The 16,824-nt window shown below is 39.6% G+C and overlaps 1 pseudogene; it reads right to left on the bottom strand.

Moving 5' to 3' along the window:
• Nucleotides 1–2,201: 2,201 nt before the first annotated feature.
• The window catches only part of LOC137936491 (aspartate--tRNA ligase 2, cytoplasmic-like), a 37,473-nt pseudogene continuing 22,850 nt past the window's right edge, over nucleotides 2,202–16,824 (bottom strand).

Below are 16,824 nucleotides of genomic sequence, written 5' to 3'. Positions count from 1 at the left end.
CCAGGCCACTACTCCCCTCTTCTGTGATATGGTTGAGCCACCTCTCTCGCCTCTGGGCTTTGATGTCTCTCTGCCCTCAGCTTAGTTAGCATGCTGATGACTCGACTCATCTCTTCTTCCAAACCACAAACCTTCACCAGCACTGGTTGTGCTGTTTCAAAGTTATCTTCTATCTTTTGTATCCTGATTTGGATTTTTTCATTGCTAGGAGTATCTCCCATGTTACCCTGCTCTGACATCACGTTGTTACGGTCCCGGGTCATGGATCAAGTAACACGGCATGGGATTTGTGAATCCAGCACTGGTACTGAGTTGCTGGACTTAGTAAGGAGGGTTAAAGATCCCTTCTTTGACTAATCTTCTACATGTGATCAGCCCCTCTTTTTATGAATCCATTCTAGTGCTAAAGTTAAAGCTAGAATTGAATTAATTCACGTGGAGAAAGGAGTGGAAGATGTACTTTTTGTTGCTCACGGAAATCAAGGTTTCAACCCTGGTTTGGCCGCTGCTCGTGCTAGGATGGAAGTCCTAGCTTATGGGTAGCCCTTGGCTCACCTTGGTGGACGTTGCTGCTATGTTTCCATGATGCCTCCAAGCTAGGAAGAGATGCACCAGTCCTTCACGTGGAAGAACCAGAAAAACCATCCATTTTCTGCTCGTCAAGAGGGTTAGAACCCTTGCTTGCTGTTGACGCTGAGAAGGAGAGAAGACCCTCTCTTTGGGCTCGGAAAAGGGGCTGGAAGCTCCTCTTCCAGCTATGGATGATGGAGGATGAAGGTGGCTGAAGATGGATGGCAATGGAGGGTGAAGGATACGTTGGATTTTTGGAGTAAACCCTAAACTCGAGATCAAGAGGTGATCTTAGCCTGTTTACACTAGGTTATTCTAAAATCTCAAAGCTTGCCTCTTTCATTCATTCTTTCCCTTTAAATAGATCACGTAATGGAGTTTTAGGGTTAGGGTTACAATAATTTCCATAATGCCCCTACATATAAAAGTAATTAGAAATAACTCCTACTTAAAATAATATAAGAAATAACTCCTACTCAAAGTAATATAAGAAATAAATCCTATTGAGCGAGTTGTTGTTGCCTCCTTCGTTGTGTGACTCAGTGTGCTATTGAGTCCACAACATAAATCCCCATGATGGCCAATTGGTCGAATAGGTTCCTTGATGATTCATACCATGCATGCCTCCAACCTAATAGAGACTTGAGATTACGAAAGGTAATAATCAATTTGAGATTATAAATCCCATGATAAAAACTTAAATAGGTGGCATGCCAACCATCACACTACTTAAGAGTCCTAAATGGTCATATTTCTATAGTTTGAGTAAACCCATATTTCTTCTCATACTTTTTCAGATAAGTTACATTAAATTCATTCTTTTGCAATAAGGTTAAACCATTTCATGTATGTTTAAAATGTTTATGATGGACAAAGTTGAATTCTAATTATCATTGCATATTTTTTGGATAAATAGAACGATTCAATAGTGTGTTCAACCAAAAATTAACATTTTTTTTTAAAAACAAACTTAAGTTAATAATCAAAACATACTATCTAAAAAAGCATAACTTTCAATATATAAGTCCCATACAATTAATTTTTTTGAATAATTAAATATTTTATAAAGAATAGAAATTCCAGCAATAATGACTAGGATGGTGGAAAGATGCCCCCCCAACAAGGAAATTGGTTAGCTCATTAGCTGACCTGAAAAATAAGATGCCTATAAATGAAAATAAAATCATAATCTAATCTAAGAAAAGTTAAAAGACACTCACGTGTGTAAAAATAACGTAACTACTAAATAAAGAAAACTTCCACATAAATAACATAAAATTAAAATTTTACAAGCTAGTGTCTTTTTGTATCGTTTTGTTTAAATGAAACCCTAAAGACATTATAATCATTATAAATACATTTTTACAACTATAAATACAACCTCAAAGCATAAAATAGAATATTCAAACATCTACATTTTGACTCAAATTAGTCCTTATTTTAGTTATTATTTTACTTTTGTACTCGGGTTAATAGATTTCACTATGGTTAAGCCAATAAACAGTTTTACCTATTTGAGGGTTTTTTGTGCTTTTTACCAAGAAAGAAAAGGCAAGGCATCCAATCCAATTGGAAGCAGCCAGTCTGGTTGGGTATAATAACTCTACTTGAGGGCTGAGGATCATGGACACTGGACGAGGATCAAAGCGAAGAAGCGAATTGCGTTAAGCTTTTGGATACCATTAGGTAAATAGCAGTTCTGAGGCCAATGTGATGGCTTCTAACATTCTGATAATGGCCATCAAGCAAAGAATGCAGGTGAACGGAGGCTCTGTAGCTTCTCACATGGTAATTTCTCTGGAAATAAAATTTTCGTTCAATTTTATTCTATTAACCAGAGAGAATAACTACATGAAAATTTTACTTTTTGCTGCTGAATCATGGACTATGGGGTAAGCCTCATGGGGTCGCGGGGGAACAATGATGTAAGGCGAATGTTATTAAGTCCACAGAAAAGCATCACCACTCACTCCAACCCAACACCAAAGCCACCGTGTGGAAAAGATCCATATCTGCAAAAACCAATTATAATAATTCATTAATTTCATACAAACACGAGCATAATCTACCAATACTACGCTACAGCTATACCAACAAGCTAAGTTTCACCTCTCTACATAGAGCACCAAGATAAACAAACAAAACAAAAAGGAAAAGAACAAAAAAAGTGAAATTACCGCCCAAAACTGATGGAGAAACATTCAAATCAATACCTGAGTGAATCAATGTACGTCTCGATTGTTGTAACATTAATACCACATTCCTTCACTGTAGAGGTTAAAAAGTCGGTATCATGGACACGCTGAGCTCCCAAAATAATCTCTTCGCCTTCATAAAAGAGCAAAGACAATTTCACTGATTTATCACTTGCTTATTTACCAGATCCAAACAACATGACAACTTAGCTACTACTGAGAAAACTAGGCAAGTAGAGCTATATATGAAACAGTGCATTAAGCCTTCAAAAAACCAACAAACGTCTTCTGCAGAGTCTATATTAGATTACAAACGGTTGACCAGGCTTCTCTATCCATATGCAAACCTGGCAATAAAGCTTTCCTACTCATGATTTATTCAATTCACATCATTCAGCATCTTCAAGATCAGAATTTCAAAAGATGAGTAAATAAACTCTAACATAATCACCTATTAGGAACAGAAATTTAATTAGGAGAAAAATGACGTAAGATTTATAGTTCTCAACTACTTAAACATAGAGATGACAAACAGATTGATTCTGCATCGAAGATCAACGCGAACAAAATAAATATAGGACGTTAAAGCAGACATGCTCTGCACAGATATCATGACTGAGGAAAATAATATAACTGTAGAGTTCAATAGAGAAAAAAACAATGACACAAAAATAATATTTGGGCTGCGTTATACTTCACTAAAAACAAAACCTTGTCAACTACATAAAGGGAAATCCTTATCAACAATATCTGCTGCCTTGAGCATTGCATCAGACAATTTGCATTATAAAAATTAATCAGTGTAAGATCTACAAACCCAAACATTGAAACAGTTGTAATTTGCAAACGAAAATACACGTAGTGAAAAAAGTTTTTTTTTAAGAAGAATGATTTATTAGGAAAAGCATTTAATAAACAAAAATTAGATTAAGAAATAAATTTGAACAGCTATACTGAGTTAGATCCATAGGAGAGGATCTTCAAAGATTACATTTTTCCTTGTCCTTCAGCTTAAACTTTTTTTCCTGCTAGTATAACTTGCCAAGTAAAAGATATTCATAATATAGACGGCACAAATGACTGATTGACAGTTCAAAAGAATGAGGTTGCCTCAGGCAAGACCATGGTTTCACGACTTGGCAAAGTCGTCATGAACCAAAGATGAGACGGGAGATACATCTCAGCCCTGACCTAGCTCTGTCCCAAAGTAATAACATGGTCTACACTAACTGCGAGACTCATGTTAGATGCTCTTTTAAATTTAGAACTTTACATCGTTTAAATAATTTGTCCTAGTGAAGCTTTATATAATTCTTTCACAAACGTATGCCTATGTTCACTAAAACAAGGTTTCCCACGCACTTCTCAAAGAAAGCACAAATCTTCAATAATTTTTCTCTTATAATACAATGCAAGATATGGAAACATCAAGAACACTACATTAATGATTTTTTCAACTGATAAGTATTACTGAGACCTTTGCACTTATCTCAAACTAGATGATCAAAGGTTCTGATTATTTAAAGGTGATGCAGTTCCAAACCCAACTGTATTGACAGAAACACTCAGATCTACGAGTAAAAATTGCAGGACCCTATACTGAGACATGAACCACTTGTCATCACTACTTTATATGTTATACTAAGGCAAATAGCTTTGAGAATTCTCCTGGTGCTTCCACATTTAAAGTATAAAAAAATTGAGAAATACCACTTCAGACAAAAAGTAGCATCCATAACAGAGTTAAGGTCTGTGTCATTGTTACCTCTGATGAAAACATCAAAAGAGTTACTGTTTCTTTGATCATCATAACATGGCATTGTATAGAATGGCCGGACAGCCAAAGGATAGCAGTGCAGTATATAGAACTCCGTATTGTACCTAAGATCAGAAGTAAACCATGAGCATTTACTGTTTATCTAAAAGCCCGATAACAGTTCTTTTTCTTTTTCTTGAATTTGCAGTGATAGACTTTGTAATATACTAAATGAAATTTGCTAGGAGCAATAGGGTGAGATTAATGACTCACTTCTCAAGAACAAGCTGACCCAACTTTCTCTCAGACTCTGTGTTTAGATCTCCCAGTGGATCAACTTCTATGCCGGCTTCCTATAATAACATTTCAGGTTTGAATTAGTTTTTTCTTCTTCTAAACTAGCAAATAATGACATTGTAAGCAACAATATTACTATAGAAATCAATATTTTTCTATTTTTTATTAATAAAAGACAGTTAATTGAAATAAACATGCAGATGATTTTACATCAACAAAATTACAGAATGTATTTTGCTTTTTCACTTGTAACCTCCACAGAAATCGACCAAATCCACAAATCAATTAGTTAAATAAAAAGGTGCTCTAAAATACATGTCCCTAAGATTCAAAGATTTTTTTTAGTTCTGGAGTATTTCCTATTATCTCAAATGAAAAATCACATATTGAGAATGTTGCCTCTTGTGGTAACAGTTAAAATATCAACTCAGGGGTATTTTTGGTCATTTAAAAATATTTTTTTTTTATCTTATATGATGTCTATTAGGTAGTCAATGCCTTTATATGTCTATGGTTTAATTTTCATTCATTTTAGAGGTGTATTTTAGGAAATATGTAAGTTTATGTTTTGGGGGGTATTTTTGTCCTTTTATGTAAAAATACTTAACCCTGACTAAAAGAAAAGGAGGCATCCATTTTTAGGCACACACTCCAAGGCAGCTGCTGCTGCTCCTCTCCAAGCTCTTCGATTCTTTTTCCCACATTTCACTTCCTCTCCCAAATTGTTTTTCTCCTGCTCGGCCTTCCTCCCCAGAATTTTTTTCCCTCTATCTTCTCCTTCTCAACCTCCGTCGCAACGCACGGGAGGCAGAGAGGCCTCTCTTCTCCCTCTCGGCGTACCGTCGAAGCAACGCCTCCTTCGCCATTGCCTGCTGGCCCACTGTAGTCTCCCGCCATTATCGGCGATGTGAGGAAGACGAAGCTGGTTTAATTTTTCCTTAGGAAAAATTAAACCAGCATAAAAAAAAAATAATCCATATTTTTATTTATAAAATAATTGTTTTTATATATTCAATATATTCATTTTATAATTACTGTATTAAATTAGTAATTTAATAGTCATTATTAAAATATTGTTAAAATAAACATTTGATAAATTGTTTTGGTTTAATTATCCCATTGCTATAATTAATTAAACCAATGGTTTAAAATTTTGTGACAATATATTATTAATTAATAATATGTAAAAATATATATTATCTTATTGATAAAATAATATATTTTTATTTATTTATTATTTTTATTTTTATTACTGTATTAAATTAGTATTTTTAATGTTAAAATATATCTTATGTTATTAAAAAATAATTTATTTATTTAATATAATTTATTCTAACCACACGTAATTATTATATTAATTTATAACAAACTGTAATCATTAAGTAATATAATATAGTCTTTCATTAATTAGTTTATTAATATATTTTAATACTACACATTAAATCACTTATAAGTGTAGTAGCCATGCTTATTTTGGTTAATTATCTATTTAGGTATATGTTATATTTAATGATATTACAAAAAGTTACTCATTCTCTTGTTTATATCATATTTTTCATTTTGGGGCACTAACACTGGAATCTGTTTTCCAATGCACTTGAACTCGTTTATACTAACACCCAAGGATGAGTTGAAGTTAAATCAATTCATTTAAGATGAATTGAAATCTTCACTTCATTTCAAGTTCATTGTGGACTAATCCCCCCTTAATGATCCCAATTTGAGAAATTTCTTCAACACTGCCTACGTCACCCAAATTTCATGCAATTGAGTTGTTTATTCTTCAATTCCTGGTCTTGATTGCTGAGATTGATTGTTATTCATAGGAAATTGATTTGGATTACTACTAGATTGCCCCAATTTGTTCAATTGTGGGACCCACTTGACTATGCAAACATAGAATTTTGGAAAAAAAGGTTCCCATTTAATTGGTTGACGCATTGTTGCACCGAACTATGGTAGTTTGTGGTGTTTAATCGGCTGAATCCAGCGCGCAAATTGATGTCCATAGAAACAATGAGGGCTTTGATTTGACCTTCTCTTAGCCTACTCAGATAACTACGATCCCATTGAATGGATCGAATTATGTCAACTAATCACGATCAATTTTGATGTATTTGAGGATCAGAAGGAAGGCCAAATACAAAACAGAATAACAGATTATCCCCCTATACCTAATATTGAGGATTGGGTGGTTGAAGATAATTTAGTGATGACCTGGTTCGTCAACAGTATGGAGTTACAATTTTGTGATAAAATTTTGAGTTGTGGTATTGCTAAGGCAATATGGATTACTTAGCATCTATTTTGTCTCAAAAAAGTAACTTGTTGAAAATCTATGAGTTGTATATGAGATACTTTAACATGAAGCGTGGCAATAGATCGGTGATAAATTACTTGACTGAGATGAGAGGGGTACAAAGGAAATCAGTACATTCCATCCATTTACTGTATATGTTAAAGACATTCGTAATAAAGAAAATCAGATTCAAATGGCTCAATTTCTAGATAGTTTGGGCTCTGAGTATGATGCGACTCGAGCTCTAATAAGGATGTAACCACCATAGAGTAGGCAATTAATAGGGTTCTTCAGGTTGAAGGTGTAGTAGTGAGTAAAAATGACTTGGATGGAAATCTCTCAAATTCAACTACTCTTAACCTCCAACCTTCTACTAGTACATCTGATGGTCAGTTTCATGGTGGTAATAATAGAGGTGGAGGTCGCTCCTCTACCCGTGGCCATGGTCGAAATGTGTTATGATCCTGGATAAAATGTTTGGCTTTCCACTACCTACCAGGCCGGTCTTTTGGGTAGTATTAGTTAGGTGTTTAACATTTGGTATCAGAGCCACTACTTACGTTGCAAATTCGAATCCCGAAGGGGGCGACCTAGCGGTGTCACTAGAGTGGGCCGCCGTGGACGTCGGCTCGTAACGGAGAAGCTTGTTGAGTGTCGACTAGTAAGAGCTTGAGGGCAAGCTCTGTCTCCAATGGGTGTGTGATGTTATGATCCTAGGTTAAGTGTTTGGCTTTCCGCTACCTACCAGGCCGGTCTTTTAGGTAGTATTGGCTAGGTGCTTAACAAATTGATAGGGGGGACCAGAAATGTGTTTACTATGTTAGGTCAAACCATACTTTTGAAAAATGTTGTGAGAAATTTGGTAAACCTGCCTAGGTCAACTCCATAGTCAGAGAACTAGACACCACTTCTCACACTGGCTCTTATGAAGAAATTCAGTAGCTAGTACAGTGGGTGGGCCAAATGATTGCATAATTTGGTACTTCTCCGATTGTAGAGACTCATCTTTCATCCTCAGCAAGTGCTACAGGTATGACTGCATTAAATGTGTCCCACTCTCCCTCCTAGATAATTGATTTAGGAGCCTCTACCCACATGTCAGGTATGTCTTTCTTGTTTCAGTCCATTAATCTGTCTTCTTCATATCGTAGAGTTACTTTGGCTAATGAGTCAACATCTCCCATTCAGGGCGAGGTATTGTTCACACTACCCCACAAATATCTTTAGACTCAATTCTAATTGTTCCCAATTTTCCCGTTAATCTCTTGTCTTTGAGTCACATTACTAAATATTTAAATTGTTCCGTAACTTTTTACACTACTACCTATGTTTTCCAAGACTTGTAGACAAAGAAGACGATTGGTTTTGGACATGAGAAGGGAAGACTCTATATGTTGGATGATGTATCTATTTCTCGAGTTTTGGCACTCTTTACTACAGATTCATCCTACTTAAGGCAACTAGGCTTGGGACATCCGTCACTAGTTAAATTGCATCAGTTTTTTCCTTCATTTTTAGCAAATATCTCATTTGATTGCGAGTCGTGTCAATTGGGAAAGCATCATTGGTCTAGTTTCCTAGTTAGTTCTAATTGTAGCACCAAATTGTATGAGTTAATTCATACTAATGTATGGGGTCCATGTCGGATTCCTAGTTTATTTTATTCTAAGTATTTTGTGTCATTGATTGATGATTTTAGTCAAGTAACTTGGGTATATCTCCTAAGGGAGAAATTCGAAGTCTTTGATGTATTCCTGAATTTTTTAGTGAAATAAAAAATTAATTTGGTCTTTGTGTTCATATGCTTCGTACTGATAATGGGTTGGAATATCTTTGTCAAATTGGGTCGAAGGCCCTATCCCAAAATGACTAGCCACTTAGGAAACCTCTTCTGCCAACTAATAAATGCAAAATCTTTGTACTCACTAATGTATGTGGGACTATCCTTAACACTCCCCCTCACGTGTAGGTACGTAGATAATTTGGGTGGATGCCCACATATGAGAACCTTGCTCTAATACCATCCCAAATTGGGTCGAAGGCCCTATTCCAAAATGACTAGCCACTTAGGAAACCTCTTCTGCCAACTAATAAATGCAAGATCTTTGTACTCACTAGTGGGACTATCCTTAACAATCTTAATCATAAGTTTTCAACTTTTTGTGCCTTCCATGCCCATCAGAGGTCTTGTCCTTATTCTCCTCAAAAAAATGGGGTGGCTAAACGTAAAAACAGGTATCTTCTTGGGTTACTCGAACACTATTACTACACATGGACGTTCCTAAATCGTTTTGGGGGGATGCTGTTTTAACTTCTTGTTTCTTAATTAATTGCATGCCCTCCTCTGTTTTGAATGGTCAAGTTCTTTTCCAAGTTTTAAAACCATATTGTAAACTATTGCGTGTGGTACCTCGTGTTTTTGGTTGTATTTGTTTTGTCCACATGTTTGGAGCTTTAGTTGATAAGTTGTCACCTCAGTCAGTCAAATATGTCTTTCTAGGATAATCTTGTTGACAAAAAGGGTACAAATGTTATGACCTTGTTCACCGAAAGACATGTGTCAACTGATGTGACCTTCTTTGAGCATACCCCGTATTTTGAGTCCTCTAGTGAGATTCCTGTTTCTTCTAAGTCTTCCTTAGAGAGTCTACTTCCTATTGCTATTTTGGATCTCCCAGCTTCATAAGGTTCCTCTCCACCTCTTCGTGTCTATACCCATCATCCTCGTGTTGCTACAGTGCCTCCAACAAATAAGCCTACAAAGCTACCTTTTAATGCCCCGTCATCTTCCTCATTGCCTGCAGGTTCTATTCTATCAAATTAGGACTTGCCTATCAATCCGCGGAAAGGCAAAAGGTCTTGCACTTCTCATCCTATTCTAAATATGTTTCTCTTGACTTTTTGTCCCCTTCCTTTAAATCCTTTGCTATGTCCTTGTTTACTTCTACTATATCCCGTTCAGTGTAGGATGCTGTGTTTTCTAGAGTGGAAATGAGCTATGGATGATGAGATGAGTGTTTTGCTATATTGGGGAACTTGGCATCTATGTGATCCTTTGGCAGGAGTTACTATTGTAGGGTGTCGTTGGGTTTATACTATAAAATATAATGTTGATGGATCTATTGAACGACATAAGGCCTAATTGGTAGCAAAGGGATATACACAGACCTTCGATGTAGATTTATTTCAAACATTTTTTTTTTAAAGTGTGAATTTATTAAGACAAAAGGAGAAGATACAACCTAAGGAGGAGAGACTCCCAACACATCAAGGGATTGGAGGGATGTGCCCCATCTAGCTTGATAATCTGCATGGTGGTTGGCTGATCTAGGCACATGCATCCTAGTACAGTCGAGGGAAGTGGCAACATTACATATGTCAAGGGAAACATCCCAATGTCTCCAGGGGGGGCTTTAGATTTGGTGAACCAATCAATGATCACCTTAGAATCCCCTTTGAAGACGAGGGGACCAGAAAAATGATCCCAGAAAATGGTTATGCCGTGGAAGAGTCCAGCAAGTTCCACCATGGTAGTCCGATATGCCAAGGGGGGCAGCGATAAGGGGGGAAACGAATGAAAGGAGGTTGCCATTACCGGAATGAATGACCCTGCCGACAGGATCAAGGCAGCCAACTGCACTACCATCAAAGTTCAGCTTAAACTGACTGGGGGGGAGGAGTCTAGGTTTCCATGATAGGGGGACGGGAGCCCGACATGGCAGCGACAAGGCGCCAGTTTTCACGGAGATAGGAGCTGCTAAGAGAAGTAAAATCCTTGTGTAGCCATGTTGAGATCTAGCCCACAATGGAATAAGTGAGTGTTGAGGCATTTGAGGCCTTGAGCTGAAATTTCCTTTTGTTTCTTCCTTTCCAGAGAGCCCAAGGATTGCGTCCAGCGTAGCAAGAGATGAGGATTCTGCCAAGTTTTGGAAGCCAAGAGCCAATAAGGGAGTGGATCATGGCAGTGAGGTCGCCAGTGACACAGTGTTGGATGCCAATCCTGCAAAGGAGGTTGGTCCAGATTTCCCTGGGAAAAACAGCAATGGAGGAGCAAGTGCATGGTTGATTCTGGAGAGTGGTACAGAAGGGTCAAGAAGGGTCTGGAACTTGAGTTTCACGCTTGAGGAGGTTGTCACTGATAAGAATTCTGTCACAGCAGGTCAAGTGAAGAACTTGGCCCGAGGGGGAGGAGCATAGAGACCGGACTAAGGCAACAGGGTGGCTGAAGTTAGGGGAGGGGTCGAAGTTCTGAGCTTGACGCAAGCAAGGCTGGATAGCAGATGAGAGGCTTCCATGGCTTCATCATCCATGAGGTCCTTCTGGAAATGCAAGTTCCTATATCCCAGTTGTTGCCAAACATCAGCAACCACCGCTGTGGGAAATTTGAGAGACCCGATAGAGCGCTGAAAGAAACCATCAGAGTTTTGTCACCATGCCACCAATTAGACCAGAATTTCGTCCAAGTCCATTACCAACGAAGCATTTAACAGCAGCAGGGAAACAGGGAAGGAGGAGAAGGATCTTCCTCCAGAGCAGCGAGACACGGTGATTGGTGCCCCCTTCAATCCACCATCCCTCATACTAGCCAGCCTTCTTAGCAACCAGGGGACGCCATATCAAAGAAGGGGACGAGTTGAATCTCCATAACTATTTGAGCAAGAGGGCAGAATTGGTGCCCGAGATGCTTCTAATACCAAGACAGCTGAGGTGAACTGGTTGGCAAATATCAGCTTATTTCACCAGATGATATCTCCTTTCACCGTTGAGGCCACCCCAAAGAAACCATCTCTTCAGAAATTCTAACCAATTGGCAAAAGCAGCTGGGCAGTGGAGGAGGGAAAGGACATAGCTCGGAATTCCATGGAGGCAAGATTTGATGAGAGTGAATTTACTTGCATTGGAGAGAAATTGGCCTTGCCAGGTTGCAAGGCAACGTTCCATTATTTCAATGATTGGAGTCCAACAATGCTAATTTGGGGAGCAGTCAAGTAGCGGTAGACCAAGATAGGTGGGGGCAGATTGACGATTTCACAGTCAAGATAGGAGGCCATGCTGTAGAGGGTGGCTGGCGAAATGTTGTAACCCATAATTGAAGATTTGGCCCACAGTGCCCTCCCCGAAAAGGATCGTATCATCAGCATTTTGCAGAATAGCAATGTCTTGATCATGTTGACTAAAGATTGGAGTGAGCCAGGCAATTTGTTTGGCGTGATGGAACATTGCGGAAAGATGTTCCACAACGATAGTGAAGAGGAAAGGTCAGAGGGAATCCCCTTGACAAATCCCAGGGGTGCCTTGAAATTGTCCATAAGAAACTCTATTCACCAAAACAGAATAGGAGGCTGAGGAAATACAGTTGCGCATCCAAAAGTGCCAAGGGGCACCGAAACCCATTGTATTGAGGAGATCATCGAGAAACTTCCAATTTACACGATCGAACGCCTTCTCAAGATTGAGCTTTAAGTCAAAACTGGCCAATTTGGAGCGTTTGAAATTGTTGAGAAGCTGAGCATGGACATAGCTGAATCAAGTATATTCCGACCCTGAATGAAGGCACTCTGGCATGGGTGAATAATCTGAGGAAGAACACATCGAACGCGGTCAACCAGCCGCCAGGAAATGATTTTATATGTGCTAGTAGTGAGCCTAATTGGCCTAAAGTCCAGAGGGTGTCCAGTGTTGATCTTCGTAGGTACCAAGGCTACAAAAGACGCTCCCAAGGCCTGGTAAATGCCACACTAGTGGAAGTTGTTGATGAGAGCATACACATCATTTCGGATAGTTTGCCAGCAATGGTGGTAAAATTCCCTGTTGAATACATTTGGCCCGGAGGCCTGGTCAGTAGGCATCCCAAGAGCGGCAAAGTCAATCTCGATAAGGGAAAGGGGAGCTCGAGCTTGGCAGAGGCCTGGTTGCTGATACGCTCGTACCGAAGTTGATGGAAAGTAGGCTGATCAAAACGTTCCTCGGTGTATACTTCTGCAAAAAACTTCACAATGGTATTAGTAATTGAGAGTCTATCCGAACTCACCTGATCCTCAATGTTAAGGGAGGTGATACGGTTAGCTCTCCTCTTGGCTGAAGCGATGGAGTGGAAGAATTTTGTGTTACAATCTCCATCGGTCAGCCAACGGAATCTGGCTCGTTGCTTCCAATGATTGGTTTCATTATAAGATATATCTTGAAATTCATGGGTGAGATTATTTTGAAGGGATAGTTCAGAGGTAGATAGAGACCTATGCTCCTCAAGGAGGTCACGTTCAGATATTCGGTTGGTTGAGGATGGAGTCCTTGAAGCAAGCAACAGCAATTCGGCGATTAGAGGACCAAGATCTGATTTTTATTTTGAAAATCTTCAACTCAAGGAGGAAGGCCCACCCTGGATTGGGATTTGTAGGGATAGACCGCCCCCAATTTGCAAGATTTGTATCAAAATTTTGGTCACAAAGCCACCTGTTTTTGAACCGGAAGAGAGAACGGCCCCAAGAAGGAGGATGGGTGTCAATAAAGATCAGCCAATGATTAGAGTATTTCAGATAGCTCAAGACTATCGATGAGATCGGCGAACGCTCAACATGGTGGAGGTAACTCTATAGGATGGGGGGGAGGAAAGGATTTCTCAATCCTGAATCGGATTGCATAGAAATCTTCCGCCAGAATTCAAGGGAGGTCCCGTAGCTGAACGAGATTTAGTAGCTCTTCTCAAAACTTGGCACAGTCACAATACTGAGTGGGGCCATAGATACCCGAAGGGCCCAAATGTGACCCGAGCGGCGATCTCGATACTGAATTCCAATTGAGTATGTTGTTGGGAACAGGAGAGTAGCTTCAACATGGTTGGGATTCCAGATAATAAGGATGCTACCAGCATGCCCCGTGGCGTTAATAGCAGTCCACTCCGGGGCCGGGGAGTACCAAAGGTCCTAGATGATACAGTTGTCAAGAGATTGAGTTTTAGTCTCCTAGAAAATGACAATAGAAGGTTTGCAGTCAGATAGGATTTTTTTGACAATGGCTCGTTTGGAACATGAGCAAATTCCCTAAATGTTCCAAGATATGACAATCATTGGGGTGGTTGTATAGGGAGTTCTGTAGTCTTGTCGTCTTCAGGCAGTTGACCAGTGTGGATTTCTCCAAACCGTACTGTAAGCTCCACCATCTTTTCCGATTCGTCAGGACGGTATCTAAGTTGACCGTATTGAATTGTCGCCACAAACCTCTGAGATCACTCACTAGGCAGGAGAAGGGAAGGACTCCCAGATGTGGAGTCAATCAGGAAGGTAGTTTAGAGATGAGGAGGTTACAGTTGGGTGGGTTTGTGCTCGGGGGGCAGGGGAGACTTGGCGGTGATTGATTTATGCTACAGTTACCTGGCCAGATAGATACATGACTGAGAGGGGAGTGGGGCATAGAAATGGTGGTACTTGGTAACATATAGAGGGTACGATGGTTAAAGATGGTCGATGGCGAAGGTGTGGAGCCAGTGATGCAATTAATTGTTTGGTGGTTGGTGGTTGCCAAGTGTTGGAAAGGGGCCAATTTTTTGGGGGGTGGCTGGGTTGTGCACGAGTCCATGTAAGCAGAGATTCCAGATCAAGGGGTAGTTGAGGTTTTTCCATGAGAAGCATCTGATCGGAGTGATCCAGATGACAAAATTGGGAGTTGTTGTGACTTCTCTCCTCTAGCCCAACATACTTCGGTACGTATCTTAATCCCTGTAGTAGTCAATAAAGATTGGCCTCTTTTTCAACTCGATGTGAAAAATGCCTTCTTGTATGGAGATTTACATGAAGAAGTTTATGTGGAGCAACCTCATGGGCATGTTGCTCAAGGGGAGACAGGGAAGGTATGTAAGCTACATAAGGCCATTTATGTGAGCTTATGTAAGCTACATAATGTGACCTTAAGTGCATTAAATTTGTTCTTCTTGAATTTGGTTTTCAGTTACTCAATTATAAACTCATAACATAAAGATTGATGTACTTGGATATTCTTATGCTGATTATGTTGGGTATAAGATGGATAGATGGTCTACATCAGGCTACTGTTGTTTTGTTGGAGGTAACTTGGTAAGCTGAAAAAGTAAAAAACAGACATTTTTTTTTTTGAAATAGTGATGAGTTATATTAACAAGCTCAAAAGTGCAAGATTACAAGGTGGGGGAACCATCCCAAATAATGAGAGATTGCTGGGATGTTCCAAATTTAGCTAACCTATCAGCCAAGGAATTGGCTGATCTAGAAATGTGATTCCATGTACAAAAAATTGAGGTTGCAATGTCTGCTATAGAAGAAATTATTGGCCAATGGTGCTAAGGGGGAGAGGCCGAGCTGGTGCACCAACTAATGACAACTTTGGAATCTCCTTCAATCAACAACTTCCTATGAAGACGGTCCTTGGAAATTTCCAATCCATGATGAAGGGTAGTCACTTCAGCGATATTGGAATCAGCAATACCAATCGGCCCCGCATAAGAAAGAATAGTCTCTCCTTTGTGGTTTCCGAAGACCACCCGCACCTGCCAGCCAGGGCATCCTAAAGCACTCCCGTCGAAGTTTAACTTAATGCAATTGCTAGGGGAAGGCTCCCACTCTACCATGGCTAGAATCTTTTGATGACCCGCCATATGGGTCAGAAAACTCCAATTCCAACAAAAGGAAATACTAGCATAGGGGGCAAATTCCTTCTTGGTGTGAAGTCAGCTAGAGATCATACCCACTGCACAAGAGAGCACTTTCCTGGTTGCTAAGTTTGGAGTTGAATCTCCAATTATTATGCTCAAGCCAAAGACACCACGGGATGTGAGCAAGGCATATAGAGAGAAGTAGCTTGCCAATTCTATGCAAACGAGTCCCCAGCACCATCTGGAAAGTGCTGAATAGGTCTTGATGGAGGCCCACTTGAATGCTAACTTTCTGGAAGATCGCCATCCAAACTCGTCAAGAGAAATTGCAATGAAGAAGAACATGCTGAACGAACTCCTCACAAATGCCACAAAGAGGGCAAGTACTATCAGGGGCGGTAAAGCCCCTCTTGTGAAGGTTGTCTGCAATGAGGATTTGCTCCCTGATGGCTGTCCATATGAAGAATTTTATCTTGCTATGAGCAAAAGGCCTTCAAGCGAGATTCACCTTGTGCTTAGGCAAGTTGGGGTCATCCTCTCTGATGTCGGAATAGGGTGAGGCCACTGAGAAGATACCATTGATGGTTTCCAGATCAACTTATCTTGCACTCAATCCCAAATGGTGGTACTACTGAGAATGGATAGAAGTGAGCAGAAAGTTATAGCTTCATCATCATTCAAACCTCGATGGAAGAGAAGACTCCAAGACTAATTGCTCCATGATTCCGCCAACGAACACGATAAGTCCATAGCAATTCTGGATTTCCCCAGGTAATCCTCAAAGAAGGATTGGGGACTGCACCACTCATCGGTCTAGAAGAAAAGAGTTCTCCCATTCCCAAGATAGAAGGAGGTTGCGGCCTTGGAAGGTTGGAAGCAGCTTGTAGACTAATGGCCTGGGATCTGAAAATAGTATCTCACCATATTTCTCCACAAACTGTTGTGTTTGGAGTTGAGATTCCAAATCCACTTAAGAAGGAAGGCATTATTCATGTCCTACGTAGGTCAGATACCCAGACCACCCCTAGTATGAGGTAGACAAATCTCCTTCCAACTGACCAAGTGATATCTGAAGGTGTCGTCA

Source organism: Aristolochia californica, unplaced genomic scaffold (genome assembly GCF_029961685.1).
Source record: "Aristolochia californica isolate CCGP_79_NKW_82.1479 unplaced genomic scaffold, dmAriCali1.0.hap1 SCAF_7, whole genome shotgun sequence".
NCBI lineage: Eukaryota > Viridiplantae > Streptophyta > Magnoliopsida > Piperales > Aristolochiaceae > Aristolochia > Aristolochia californica.
The sequence above is the reverse complement of the archived record's forward strand: the minus strand, read 5'-3'. Positions and strand labels throughout refer to the sequence as shown.